Below are 14,522 nucleotides of genomic sequence, written 5' to 3'. Positions count from 1 at the left end.
CCACATTCCTGATCAGCTTCTCGCCGTTCTGGAGACGGGGCTGCATTGAGAAGCTACTCCGATGACTTTGAGGCCTCCTAAGGCAGGCCCCGAAGCACACAGGTGTCAGAATAAGAGAGAGCAGAAATGTTTCACAGTCGATGGAGCTGTGATGCAGGGCTTGTGAACTCCAGTGCACACCACGGGAGGACAAGCACAGTGACCGAGGACAGGGTGCCCCACGTGAGGCAGCGCGTGCCTCCTCATCGACGGGCACTCACAGTCAAAGCAAAACACCACCAGAAAACCCACCTGTGCTCCTTTGCCCACCTGAGGGCTGAGATTCATTTAGCCTGCGTCTAACTTAGCTTTGCCCCAGTGAGGGCGGTAACAGTATAGGACAGGCATTCTGTGCAGCAGCTGGGGTGAAGGATCTAGACTCCCCCAGTCTGGATTCCAACCCTGGTTTTAGCGCTGAATAGCTCTGGGTCGCTGGGCAGTTTCTTGCATTTCTCTGAGCCTTAACGTCTTTGTCAGATAGCAGTGAGGACATCTCCCATTAGAGCGCTGTAGAAAGCAGTGGGATCATGGATGCCCAGTGTTAAGTGGACTCACAAACGGAAGCTCGTCTGTGTTCATTCCGCTCCTCCATGCCCATTCTGGCATTTGAAAGCAAATACTCTCTCTGGCCAAGGAGGCCACTCCGTGTGATGTTTATATACTTTATTCCTGCATCATGCTTTCTGTGAGGCCTCTCAGATGCTTCCAGAAGAAAGGTATATGTTTTAAATATATAAACAACAGCAAAATAAGAAAACCATTTCTTTTTGCACCCATTGCCCACTCTTTGGCCCTTTGAGTGAGGAGAGGATACATCTGGCCCTCAGTCATTGATACAAGGACATTCTTGAGTTTTCACACGGCCAACACCAGAGAAGCCAGAGCTGAGTGAATGTAAGAAGGGGAGCCTGCAAGGTTCCCACAGCATGAGGGCCCCTGAAGATGGGACCCTACACATCAAGCCCTCCAAGGACAAAGCTGGACCCTCCCCTGTTGAGCTGGCCTGTGGCCAAGAGGCCTTTTAGCAAAGGATTGTGGGTCCCCTGGGGCTTGATCAACTCTCTGCAAGTGTGGCTGGAGAAGGGTCTGAGCTGGCAAGACATGAGGAAAATCCCTCCTCCTCCGGTGCCCCCCAGCCCGTCTTGAACAAAACTCTTCTCTCCAACACAACGTTTGCACCTCCTTTTTCCTCTTCCTTTAACGAAGGGAAGAAAATGAGGGAGGTCACACTTCTAGACATCTCAAACTCCAGCACCAGGAATGCTGTACTTTTGGGAGAGCCTGGGCTGTCTCAGACAGCTCTGACATGAAGCTGGCCAGGATCCCCAGTACTGCCTGAGGCTTCTTGGAATGGTAAGTAAATACACATATTTTAAAACTTGAAGCCAGATTTCAAAGGTGCTTTGTATGTGTTTTTACAATTAAACTAAAGAAAAATCATCTCTGTTTCGTGATGCAAGTATAGCTATTTTGAAGCCGGGTGGAAAGCCAGATTTACTCAAGTAGTTACCACACTGAAACTTTAGAAGCTGCCTCCAGTCCTTCGCGGGATGACGCTCAGTATGAAAATCAACAGGTAAGTACAAATGTAATTAAAATATTATCATGAAAATGTAGATCAGTGTCAACTGGATCCAAGACAAGAGCTTTGACAGGGAATTTATGCAGAGAAAACCAGGCATCGGTTTCTAGATTTGGAGGTAAGATATGTAAAGTGCTGGGTTGGGTCCAGAATACATTCTCTCTCAAGCTATAATCCGTGAGTGTCTGTCTGTGGGTGGCCCCGGCAGGCTGGACGGTGGAGGCGCTGATGGGGTCAGATCCGTGATGGGACATTAGGGGGGACTGAATTTCCCTCGAGGAGAGCCTGCTACTCTCACCACTAGAAAAGGTGAATTTGAGAATTTGACCCTTGACTCTTCTCTTCCTGCTCTTTCTCTGAGGCTTCTTTCCCCTCACCCACCCCTTCCCTGCAACCTTCTTTGAAGTTCTAAAGAGATGCGAGTGGCATTCCGTGTGTACCCTGCTGCCTCTCCCGCGCTTTGCCTACGGGCTCAGGAGACACGTGCCTTGGTCATTGCACATGCCCCCCACCTCTGTTTCAATCATTGTTTCTTCCTGTGATAAACACTTGCTGAATTCCTATACCAGGAGAACTCTTTTCTACTTGACCTTGTCCACAGAAGAGCCAAACTTGAGAATCCTTGGTGATGGACCAACACAGGTGAAGTCCCTTTCCTGTCCCCGTGTGGAGTTTCATCCTTACCTTATCACTGACCCTATCTAGGGATTCACAGATTATCTCTGAATACCACTCTGGGGGCTCCCATATAAACCACAGCCAGTTAGCAAGCACTTACTATGTGGCCCAGACTCCCCAGAGGGTATGGCTGTCACCATGGTGGAGGACGTCTCTTGGTATAGGACTTCTGCGTCATGCTCTCACACTATAGAACATCCGGGAATATCCATTAGAAAAAAAAAACAATTAAAATAGCGGTGAAAGGGGCTGCAGGCTCCCGGCTCTGGGCTACTCTGGAGGCAGAAGGAACACTGAGAATGTGTGGGTCGAAGCCTCCCTGTCCCCCTGAGCTTTCTGGGAGGTCATAGCAGATCACCACTGCCTTGTCAGCCTTTACTTGATGGACTTCTCCCGAGAAGCCTTCCACCTGAAGCCTGGGCGGCAGCACCTCCACACTCTGCCCTCCCGTGATCCCATCCAACACGGAATGATCATCCAGAGACTAACTTACAAGCTGCCTCCCCTGGCATGGGCTCCGGCAAGTCCTGGCGGGTGTCTGCTGGCTTGGGTGGGGAAGCAGCCTGGCTGTGAGGCCCCTGCGCACCTGCAGGCCCCAGAAGTGTTCCCCCCCTCCCGCCCCCTCCTGCAATCTCACTCCGCATCTCGCCTTCCACCTCCAACGCAGGGGAGGGAGATCAGACATAAAATCCCAGGGGGCTGAAAATTCCTTGCACAAGGACATTCCCATCCCCCACCCCTTCCCAGTGAAGCAGAAATTTTAACTCTTCAGGGCAAATTTTCAAAGCTGAGTAACTACCTGTTACACACTTAAATCCTGTTATTTGTTAACTGCATTTGAATGAGTAACTTGCTCCCATTGCTTTGCAAGTGTATCTTAACAGGGGAGCAGGGGCGATTAGAGCTGAAAAGTACCTGTGCAGGGTGATGCCCGAAGCTGTTCTGCGCTGGCCTTCCCAGGAGGGTGAAAAAGAACTGTCTGTTCAGGGACCTGTCCTGTGACTGTTGTAGGCATGTGTTATAGAAACAGACCAAGGCTTGCAGAGGATAGAGCAGGGATGTCAACTGAAGGAAAACGGTCCTGAAAGCACTCTGGGGACTCCCTCTCCACCGGGCGCTCTTACAGAGAGTCACCATCCCACAGTAAAGTACCACAACACGCCCCACTCCCCTAGCACTGAGCATGACTATAGAGACCCTGGAGCAAATGAGTGTCGTGGTGATGCCAGAGACACCCTCCAGGATGGACACTTCCAAGCCCCTTGTGGTCTTGTGTCCCAGACGGGACTGCAAAGCCATCAAAGAAAGGTCCTCACTGCAGCCAAAGAGCAAAGCAGAGACCTGGGGGGTTCTGGCACATCTCTAATGCCACCAGGCTCTGAGCTCAGCTCAGAGCGTGAGGTGACATGGCGTAAACTAATGGGTTCTCCATGTTGGCTGAATGGAATAATTACATGAAGGAGTTTGTAAAACTCCCAAAGCCCAGACCACCCACACCTAATACTCAATGATTCAGACTCTCTGGTGGTAGGACCCCAAGCATCGATAATTTTTCAAGGTTTTTAGGCAATTCTAATGTGCAGACAGATTTGAGAACTAGCAATGCCAAATGGTTGAGATGATTACGAATGAGACTCAGGGACCACTGGGCGAGAGAAGGTATATCAGCTTCTGGTTGGAAAAGGAAGTATTCAAGCTGAGAAGACTCAGAATCCTCCTCCCTTTCATAAGAACATTGTAAGGTCCTTTGGGAGGACCCCTTTGTGGGGGACACTACAGCTCAACTGGCTTAGCTTTTTTTGGGCAGGGGGAGGTAAACTTGACTTTGTAGTGTTTATAAAGTACTTTAAAAACTTTTAGGGAGAGATAATTTTACACTTAACACAGGAAATTTCAAGAATAATATATAAAGCCCATGTATAGTTTTATCTAGAAGCACTAGTTGTTAATATTTTGTCATATTTGTTCATATATAAACAGACATATATGTATATGCACATATAATACACATCCCTACATATATATGTGCACACATACATGATCCATATGTGCATACACATACACACATGTGCTTGTACATATTTCTTTCTGAACCATTTGAAGATTAGCTGCATACACCATGGCCCTTCTCTATGCATTTTGCCCTTTTGATTTAATGCCATGGTGTTATGTTTCCCAAGAACATGGATATTATTATCTTCTATAAACACAGTACAATTATAAAATTCAGGAAATGTGATATCACATAGTATTATTATCTAATCTACAGTCCATGTTCCAATATTGTCAATTGTTTTAGTAGAGTTAGCTTTTATAGATTTTTTTTCCCCCCAATTCAGGATCCAATCTAAAATCACACCTTGTATTTGTTTACAGTTTCAACTTCCCAGTAGGGAAGGGAGAGATTTACATTCAAAATTTCCTACTGCATAATATAACATAACGTAAGGAAGATACCCTCTGATCTTAAACAAATTATTTTTCATTCCCAAAATTCATAAGCCAAAGGTTTATTCAAAACTTCTGCAAAAGTTAAAAATGAACAACTATCTCATGATCTTTCAAATCTTTAAATCTCAAAGAACTCAGAACATATTACCACATTTAACCTGTCTTTCTCACAGCATGAATACAACATTGTTGCATAAGGGAAATCTCCCACAATATTTGTGTGACGCAGGAAATGTTGTCTCTGGTGAGGTCTTCTCCAGAGGTAGCCAGGAAATGCTTGCTCTGTGAATGAATGAATGATCCCTTCCTTGGATTACTGCAATAGACTCTTGGCTGTTTTCTTGCTCACATCCTTCCCCCGCATCTTTTTTTCATAACCCAGCCACCAGAATGATCTTTTAAAAACTTAAGTCAGTGTGTCCCTGTTCATATTCTCAACACCCTCTTTGGCTTCCCAACTCATTGAGAAGAGTCGGCATCTTCAAAATTACCTACAAGGCCCCATGTGACTTATCCTATAGGACCCCCCACCCCATGCCCATCTGTCCTCTCTTTCTGATGTCATCTCTTACTATCCATCCATCCCTGTTTCCCCTGCTGCAAACACACTGGCCTCCATGTGGTTTTTTAAAGGTTCAAGGCACACTTCTGCCTCAGGGCCTTTATACGTGGTTGTAATTCTATTCTTCCCCCACCTATCCACCCAGCTTGTCCTTCACTCTTTTCAGATCTCTATTCAATTACAAACCCTCTCATCCCCCACCCCTGCTCGGCTTTCTAGGAGGCTCCTCCTTGTGCACTTATCTTCCTCCTCCCTATCTGATGCGCTTTGGGGCCACACAGCATTCTTTGCCCATTTACATTTTATGGAAAGTTGGGGTCCCAAATTTTGACTTCTTTAAATTCTGTTTGCCAACCAGCCAATACTTTGGAACCTGTCTCTGTTGAAATGTGTCAAATGTATCCAAAGGCAACACAGACTTATTCTGATCCAAACTCTTTCCTTGGACCAAGAAGAGGTGGCAAACAGGCCAAATCCAGCACACTTCCTATTTTTGTGAATAAAGTTTTATTGGAACATAGCTGCATTCATTTGTTTACATATTCTCTATGGCTGGTTTCATTCTATAACAGTAGAGCGGAGTCATTTCAAAAGAAACCATAAGGCCTGTAAAGCAGAAAATATTCGTCACCTGGGTCTTTACCAAAAGTTTTCCAACCCCTGCCTTACACGTCTAAATTCAGACAACACATGGTCTGCTTTTCAAGTCTGCAGGCCAAGCTTCCCTCACTTTTTGCCAAAGCATATCACAGATTGCCATCTTTCCAGACTGGCAGCTAAGCTAATGCCACAAAGCTTAGATTTCCGTTATGGCAATCTGGAAGGTGTGACCTCCAAAGTCATTCCACAGGTTAAGAGAGAGGTGCAGGGAGAGTACTGTTCTCAAATGCCTTTCCTTCCTTTGGCCAGACTAGTTCTAAAACCCCAGAGTAAGTATAAGGGGGGAGTGAATGGGGGATATTTAAAGGGCTGTTTGAATGTTTGATGAATTCTAGTCTGTGTTTGTAACTTTGATCCTTTACCTCTAAGCAAAATGGGATCTAACCGCCTCCACTGAGAAATTCTTGGAGAGTCCCATAGAATGGGACTCCACAGAATATTCCAGAGGGACTGGAAGTCTTTTCTCATATTCAGTAAAAGTAAGGATTGTCTTTTATCTAGAGAGCTCTGGGAGCATAGGAAGAAATAATCTGAGGATGAAAAAGGAGTGTAAGTGAAGGAATCGGGGAGGAGGAGGAAAGGCATGTGAGAAGAAAAGGATACGCAAATCACCATGAGGGGCGGCCCTCTTCCAGTGACTGAAGGTCTAGAAGCCTGTGAGTTGTGCTTTTCAGAGCCGGGGCCCCACTGAAGTCCAAGCTATCAGTATGACTACAAAGCTATCTACTTATTTCAATTTTATTATTTAAAATAGTGAATCGAATATTTTATGAATGGAAGTGACTACAAAAATAAACTTTTTTTCCCCCAAGCAATTGAAGAAAAGTTTAGAGTTCACTTCTGCTTAATAGATCAAGGTTATAATTAAAAAAAAAATGTTTAGAGAGCTTTGGGAGAGGGCTGGGTGCTTGGCCTGAGAGACAGGGATCTGGGCTCCGTGCCCAGCTCTTTTTTCTGACCCTGTTCATGACCCTAAGAAGTCAAATCGAATAAACTTCTTGGAACCTCAGTTTCTCCTTCTGAAACAACCACGGCTTGCCTCTTTGGGCAAGTTGGATGATTAATAATGACACAGTGTAAGCAAAGTTACTTTGAGGTCTTTGGATGAAAGACAAACTATAAATTCTGCTGGAGATTCACTGTCTTATTAAAGGAATGGCAGCATATAGTACTCCACTAATAAAGTTCGACAAAAATAAATGTTCTCCATTGATCCTGGCAAGGACAGGCTCAATTCATCTATTGCAAGTATGATGAGAGAGGGTGTTTCCAAGGTTATTAAATTTTATAGTAATATTGCCCAGAAACATGTTTTGGATTTACATCTATATTATCACGTGGAAGTGGTATCTAATAGGGCCAGCCATCTAGATTTATAATTACATGAGGACTAATAATGAACAAAACGGGTATGTAACATAGCGTTGTCCCTTGACTTGGATATGAAAAGACTAGCAAGAATTGCCACCCAACACATTAAGACCAGAATTCTGGCAAAACAAGAGAAGGCCACGAGAAAATACAGAGCATTGTGTGAGGGTCGCCGTTGCTGAGCATCCTGAAAAATTAGTCAGAAGACCTATGTTGGTTCACATAGGAATACAGAGATGTCAGAGCTGCTATTAATCCCTGATATCCAGGCTTCTCATCAATCCATCCCAACCACAGCCACCTCCATCTTCTTGGCCATTGTGGGTGATTCTTCTGGTTGTGTGGGAAGACTTAAGGAAGGTGAGTCCAAAGACTATTAGCTCTGCTTTGAACTGTACAATCTTGAGCAAACTATTTTCTGGGCCTCAGATGCCTGAGCTGTAAGATGAAGGCATCAAACTATTAATAAAACTAACATTTACTGAGCATATACTAAGTACCAGGTCTCATTCTGTTCCTGACATACGCTGTCTTTTCTTCAGTCCTCTAATGTGGGTACTCTTGTCTTCATTTGACAGATGAAACTGGGGCTCAAAGAAGTTACAAAGTGTTTGATGCACAGGCATTTATGTGATAAACATTTACTAAGTGTCTACTATATATCAGTCATTAAGAATCAAGGAAAGGCATTTAGTCCTCATCCTTGATGAGCTCAGAAGGTGGAAGAGCCTCATAATGGGAGTCTTAGTCCGCCTCTGCTGCTAGAACAAAGTACCATAAACTGGGGTTCTCAAACAACAGGAATTTCTTTCTCACAGTTCTGGGGGCTGGAAGTCTCCATGAACTTGTTCTGGTGAGAGCTGTCTCCTGGGTTGCAGACTTCTGACTTCTCACTGTGCCTACCCATCTGGAGATCGGAGAGGAAGCCAGCTCTCTAAGCGACTCTTGTAAAAACACGAATCCCATTCATGGGGACTCTGCTCTCATGACCTCATTAATGCCAATTAGCTCCCAAAGGCCCCCCCCTTAGTACCTTTGCGGTGGAGGTAGGGTTTCTACATATGAATCTGGGAGGACCACAAACATCCAGTTCATAACAGAGTCACTTCTAGAAGATGGAAGATCGGAGCTTTGACCTGGGGTCTAAGATCTTAGCCTTGTCAATGCGCTGAATCGGTATGCAAACATACTGCTATTTCTTCCATCTTAACAAACAAATGGACACATGAACAAACGAACGGTTGCTCTTGACCCCATTTTACCCACCAGGTCCTGACCCATCTTTTTGCTTCTCCTTCCAGCACTTTTGTAATGAGATGTCCGTGTGTTCCTCTCCAAAGCCACTCCTCCTATGCTGTCTTACCCCACCCAGTCCTGGGGCTCCACCAAACCACGGGAGCCTCGCCATGGTGATCGAGCATCTCCACATCACAGTGACTTAGTTCCAGGTCTGTCCTCCCCACCAGACTGTGTCCCTCCACGTGCTAACCTGGCAGCTCTCACTTGTCATCTTTCTTGACTCAGCAGCAGCACTGGACCCACTTGATACCTCCTTCCTCCTCCATCTGCTTCCTTAGCTTGTCTTCCAGGACGCCCCTTCCACTTGTTTGTTGTTGTTGTTGGTTTGTCTGATGGATTGTCTTTTGTTTCACTGTCTCCTTGGTTGCTCCTTATCTGTCTTAGTGTGTTCTCTTCTCCCCAGATTTTGAGTGTGGCAATACTCCAGGGCTCAGACCTTGGGCTCCTTCCCTTTTCTGGCCACACTCCCTCGGTGCTAATGCCTGGCTTCAAGGTTTGTCATACCATCTTGATGCAGATGAGTCTCAAATTTATACTCTCGGTCCAAAAGTCTCTCAGATTTCCAACTTGAGAAACCAACTGTCGTGTGACACCTCTACTGAGATATCTACTGGACACCCCAAATCAGCACGTGCAGACTCGCCACCTGCTGTTTTCACTGAAACCTGTTCTACTTGCTGCTTTCACCATCTTAGATGATTCTAACTTTATTCTTCAGGTTTCCAAAGCCGAAAATCTTGACTCATTCTGCATTCCAGTCTTGCTTGCATCCTCTTCATCCAAAAGATTAGGAAATGCATTTGGTTTTTACCTTCAAAATGTATTTAGAAACTGATCTCGCCATTCTCCTGCTCCTATCTTGGTCCAAACCATCATTAAGCTTTACTTGGGCATCTACTCTGTGCTGGTTTTTTTTTTTTAACATTTATTTACTAATTTTTGAGAGACAGAGAGAGCATGAGTGGGAATGGGGCAGAGAGACAGAGGGAGACACAGAATCCAAAGCAGGCTCCAGGCTCTGAGCTGTCAGCACAGAGCCTGATATGGGTCTCAAACTCATGAACCATAAGATCATGACCTGAGCCAAAGTTGGATGCTTAACCAACAGAGCCATCCAGGTGCCTCTACTTTGTGCTGGGTTTTCTGCTAGATGCCCGGAATGCAGACCAGTGGGGCCCCATCCCAGTCACAGAGAGCACAGAGTCTAGTGAGAAAGACTGATATGGAGCTAGATAATTTGCATTGCAGTAAGTGCTGTGACAGACACATGAAAGTTTGGAAAAGGGATGCATTCTCCCTCTTCCCTTATAGCTTAGATGTTAAAACTGCTCACTCCAGCCTTAAATCTTTAACCTAACACAATGTCCAAGGCAACCTAAGACCAATTAAAACAAGGCTCAGGTTCCATTCATGGCTTCTAGACCCATTTGCTTATAATATGTCAATACCTTTTTTTTTAACTTTTTATCTTTGCCTTCTATTCCCTGTGTCATACTCATCCATGGATTTAGAGATAGAACTCAGACCTTTCCAGCATTGACACTGTGTGTCCCAGAATGGGGCCTACACTGACTTCCTTTCTCCTGGTAACTCTGGCTAATTGCTCACTAGTCCAGCTCTGGCCCCAGGGTTTCAGCCCCCATGGTCTGGCTGGGCTGATAAAATTCAATTCTCATTGAGTTGGTGCTTAATTGAGAACAACTGGCCTTGGCATCCTTAGTAGGAGAAATGTCTGTTTATCCATCCTTTCCATTTGCTATTCCCTGTTCCCCCTTAATCCAGACTCACTAGTTTCTCTCCTTTCTCCATTCCCTCCCAGCCAACCTTGTACATGACTTCCATTTCCATATGCCTACATCTCTATGTTGGTTACATCTTTTCCAGCTCAAAGCCTTCAAAGGCTCTTTATTACGTACCCAATATGCTCAAAATCTGTTAGTAATCGAGACCCTCCATACTTGGCCTCAAACTTCTGCTGTCTTCTGTCGCAGCCGTATTTCTGCATGACCACACCCTGTCATGGAGGACTGTGACAGTCATGTGCTTCCTCAGCTCCAGCCTCTTCTGTGCTCGCCCCTTTGTCGGGAAAGTGCTTCTCTACTTCTTCACCAAAATAATATCTTCTAGGCCTACACCAAGTCTCTGGCCCCGCCAGCTTACTCTGGCCCCTCTGAAGTCACAGTCCCCAGGTCCATATCACCAGCAATTACTCATGTCCTTACTTTCTTGGAGCATTTCTTGCAGTTTATTTTTCTGGTTTTACTTTGTATTTAGCCTTTTCCTGGGAATGTTTTGTCTCTCCTGTGAACCCTCAGTATGGCATAAGTGGGAGAGCATAGACTTTGCAGTCAGACAGACCTGAGTGTAATGCTGGCTCCCTGACTGACTAGATTGGTGACTTTGAGTAAGCCACTAGATCTGGAACCTCAGTTGCCTCATCTGTAAAATGGGGATAATAGATAACTCACAAGATTGTTGTGAGAATCAGATAAGACAACATACAGGAAGCTTCCTGAGAGGGCGTGGCTCAGTGTTTTCTCCCTCTTTGTGTCCTATGTGGAGTCTTATACATAGCACATTTTGAAAATCTTTCCATTTAGTTTTGAAACACTATGTTTATTGTGAATCATGAACGATTACAGCACCTTCCTAGGGTAGATAAAGGCACCCGATTCTGCAGTACGCTTTAGCAAAAGGAGAAGAAAAAAGAAGCACATGTTCAGGATCCACAAATGGAGTAAAAGCTGAAAAAAAAAAGTTTCAAGTTGTATCAGATACTTTGGCCGTCCTTGGGGGTGGAGTTGCCAAGTTGGGTTTCCATCACCCATTCGGGCCAGAGCTAGTACCTTCTAAGGGCTCATTCTGGGAAGTTCAGCCCACCAGTCCTGGGCTCTGGAAAAGAAAAAAACATTCCCTTTTGAGAAATTGTAACCAGAAGCCAATTGCCACTAAAGGGTTATAACCACTGGGGATTTGGGATTCAAATTTATACAACCTGAGTGGCCAGGAGTCCGAGGTAATTCAACATAGGAAACACCCTAAGCTGGAAACAAGGCTGCCAGAAGCCAACGCAAAACCACCTTGAAGACACACCCGCAGCCCAGGCTACACCGGAATCCCACGAAGGCCCCAAACGTCAGCGCACGGTCAGACTTATGAAACACACAAGGAAACCATCGCACAGGAAACAGCAGAAACAAACAAACAACAAAGCAACAACTGAAACAGGCAAATTAGACTCCCAGGCCTGCAATAGGTACAGAAGTGGTTGGACGGGAGCCTGACTTCAAGGAGCCTCCAATCAGCCTGGGAAATAACTCACTAAGAGTGTAAGGCAAGGCAGACGAACCCCAACTTAATAATGGCTAGCCTTCCACAAGGTAATCTGTAAATGTTCTTCAGCTGTCAGAATGTCATTTTCTTAGAAAGCAATGTTTCACCCCATAGAGCACAAAAGCTTTTGGAATTCACAAGTTAAACCTCTTGAGGACACATAGGCACAATTTCCAGCACTAATTTTAACCTTTGGCTAAATGAATTCATAAGGAAATAAGTGAAGTAGATCCAACCGGTACTGCAGAGCCTGGAGCCAGTGGATGTAGAAGAAGGAGAAGGAGAAACAAATTGTATTTTCTCTCCAAAGCAGGAGCCCAGCTGTCTAAAGGAAGCACTTGTGAATAAGCAGATACGGTTTACATCAGGCACTCTCCCACCAGCCTGCTCTGACTTCTGGAGTTTTCCCAGCATGGAGCCATCCAGGCTATCCCACTTTCAAATGTCCCCCTGCTTTACAATAAATTTTTTTAGCGCTTATTTATTTTTGAGAGAGAAAGAAAGTCAGAGTGTGAGTGGGGGAGGGGCAGAGAGAGAGGGAGACACAGAATCTGAAGCAGATTCCAGGCCCCGAACTGTCAGCACAGAGCCTGACACAGGGTTTGAACCCATGAACCATGAAACCATGACCTGAGCTGAAGTCTGGCATTTAACTGAGTCACCCAGACACCCCTCAAATGTCCCCCAGCTTTGAATGCCCATCTCTCCAGTGCTGGGGATCAGACTGCCCTGTCCTTGGGAAGCACTCAGGCGAGGATCCGGGTCAGATACGAACAGCCATTACCCACCACCCAGCGGTCCCAGATGCCTCAGCTCTCAGGGATGTCTGTTTCTCCGCATGAGTCTCTACTTGCTATGAGTGAATTCATTCCAGCTATGTTGGCCGGCTGGAGCGGAGGTGGAAAACCTTTAACTGGGCTCCTTTACCAGTCCCCCTCTGGGGTCACCTTCATTCATTCGCTCATGCAGACAACAGATATCTATTGAATGCCGACTTCCTTTCAAGGCTCTGGGGATGCAGTGATGAATGAGCCTGAATGTAGCTATGCTCCCAAGGAGTTTCATTTCAGGAAAAGAGACATCCAATAGTAAAAACAAATCCTGGACAAAATAAATACCGAGTGATAAATGCTATGGGATAAAACCAGGAAGGAGAGGTGGGGCTGCCTCCAGTGTTTTACATCTGCCCTACCACCTCTGCTGAACCCAAAGTGTTTTGTTTTGTTTTGTTTTAAGCTTCAGTTTCTTTTGACTGGGCGTTTTGGCAGGTGAGTCTGTCTTACCGGCCCAGGGGGAGGGGCGTGAGCATACAGAGGTGTCAGAATGTTTGTAGAAGTGTCTTACTCTGCATTGATAGCTCCTATCACTCCATCTGACTCCTTCATGGCTCGCTCACACACGTCGGAGAAAAATTCTTTCTCAGTGTGAGTTTTAAGGTTCTGCTTATCAATGGACTCTCTGCCTGCTGTTAATTTCAACCTACAAAGAAGAAGGTTTCCGAAGGTAACCTTTTGAAACAAAGGCAGTGCTGGAGTGGTCATCAAGGCAGCGGTTAAGCAGGCACAAACAGAATGTGGGCTGGCATTCATTTCAGCCCGCAGCAGCCTGGGCTCCTTCCTGGAGACTGTTGACAAAGGAACTTGAGAGGGCAAAAAAGCGCCTGGAATCACAAGTGAATGCTCTGAAGTGCGGAACAGCTCTCTGCTCCTGGCGGCCGAGAGGATCACTCTTCTGAGTCCAGGATTAGAGAGAGCTCCGTCTGCCCACAGATCCCAGACACCAGAGCAGCTGAGAGACCCGAGGGGAGCCTCTGCCCACCCTCTCCTTCAAAGGGTTGTTCTCCCGGAGAAGCCTCCGTGTCTGTGTTCCTGTAGCTTTTCCAGAAACTCCTTATCCTCTCCAGGTGCCTCTGGCAGCCCTCAGGGTACGGAAGCCTCAGGTGAACGCTGAGCTCTTACCCGGTCTCTCCAGTCCACTGATCTCAACAGAGTGCATGAAGCCTTTCATACTTGAAAACCCGCAGTCAGGAGAGCTGAAACATTCCCCCCTGTGCAGAAAGGGGGGAAAAATCAATTTTTAAAATGATTTCGTTATAGATTCTTTTGATGTGTTAATTTCAGGTCGTTTTTATATCTTGAGAATAAAAGGACCAAAAGATCGGTGTCATTGTGCCGGGACTGACGACTCTCTGTCTCTGACTCTCTCACTCACCCACACCCTCTGTGGAGCTCCCAGTGTTTCTGCCAGTTCTCTTCCATATTGTTACCTCCTCTCCACCCTCACATCCCTGCCCAGCCCCAGGCTTCCCCCCTCTCCCAGAACTCCTGCCACAGGCCTCCTGACATGTATCCATCATATGGTCTCCTGTCATTTTGCGGGGGAGGGAGGAGAGAGAGAGGGAAATGTGGACTGAACATCAGAGTTCAAATGACTTCTGGTTTTTCTTTTTCTTTTTTTTTTAAGTTTATTTATTTTGAGAGTGAGAGAGCATGCATGAGTGGAGGGAGCGGGCAGGCAGAGGAGAGAGAGAGAGAGAGAGAGAGAGAG

Source organism: Suricata suricatta, chromosome 11, assembly GCF_006229205.1.
Source record: "Suricata suricatta isolate VVHF042 chromosome 11, meerkat_22Aug2017_6uvM2_HiC, whole genome shotgun sequence".
In the NCBI taxonomy this organism is placed as follows: domain Eukaryota; kingdom Metazoa; phylum Chordata; class Mammalia; order Carnivora; family Herpestidae; genus Suricata; species Suricata suricatta.
The sequence above is the reverse complement of the archived record's forward strand: the minus strand, read 5'-3'. Positions refer to the sequence as shown.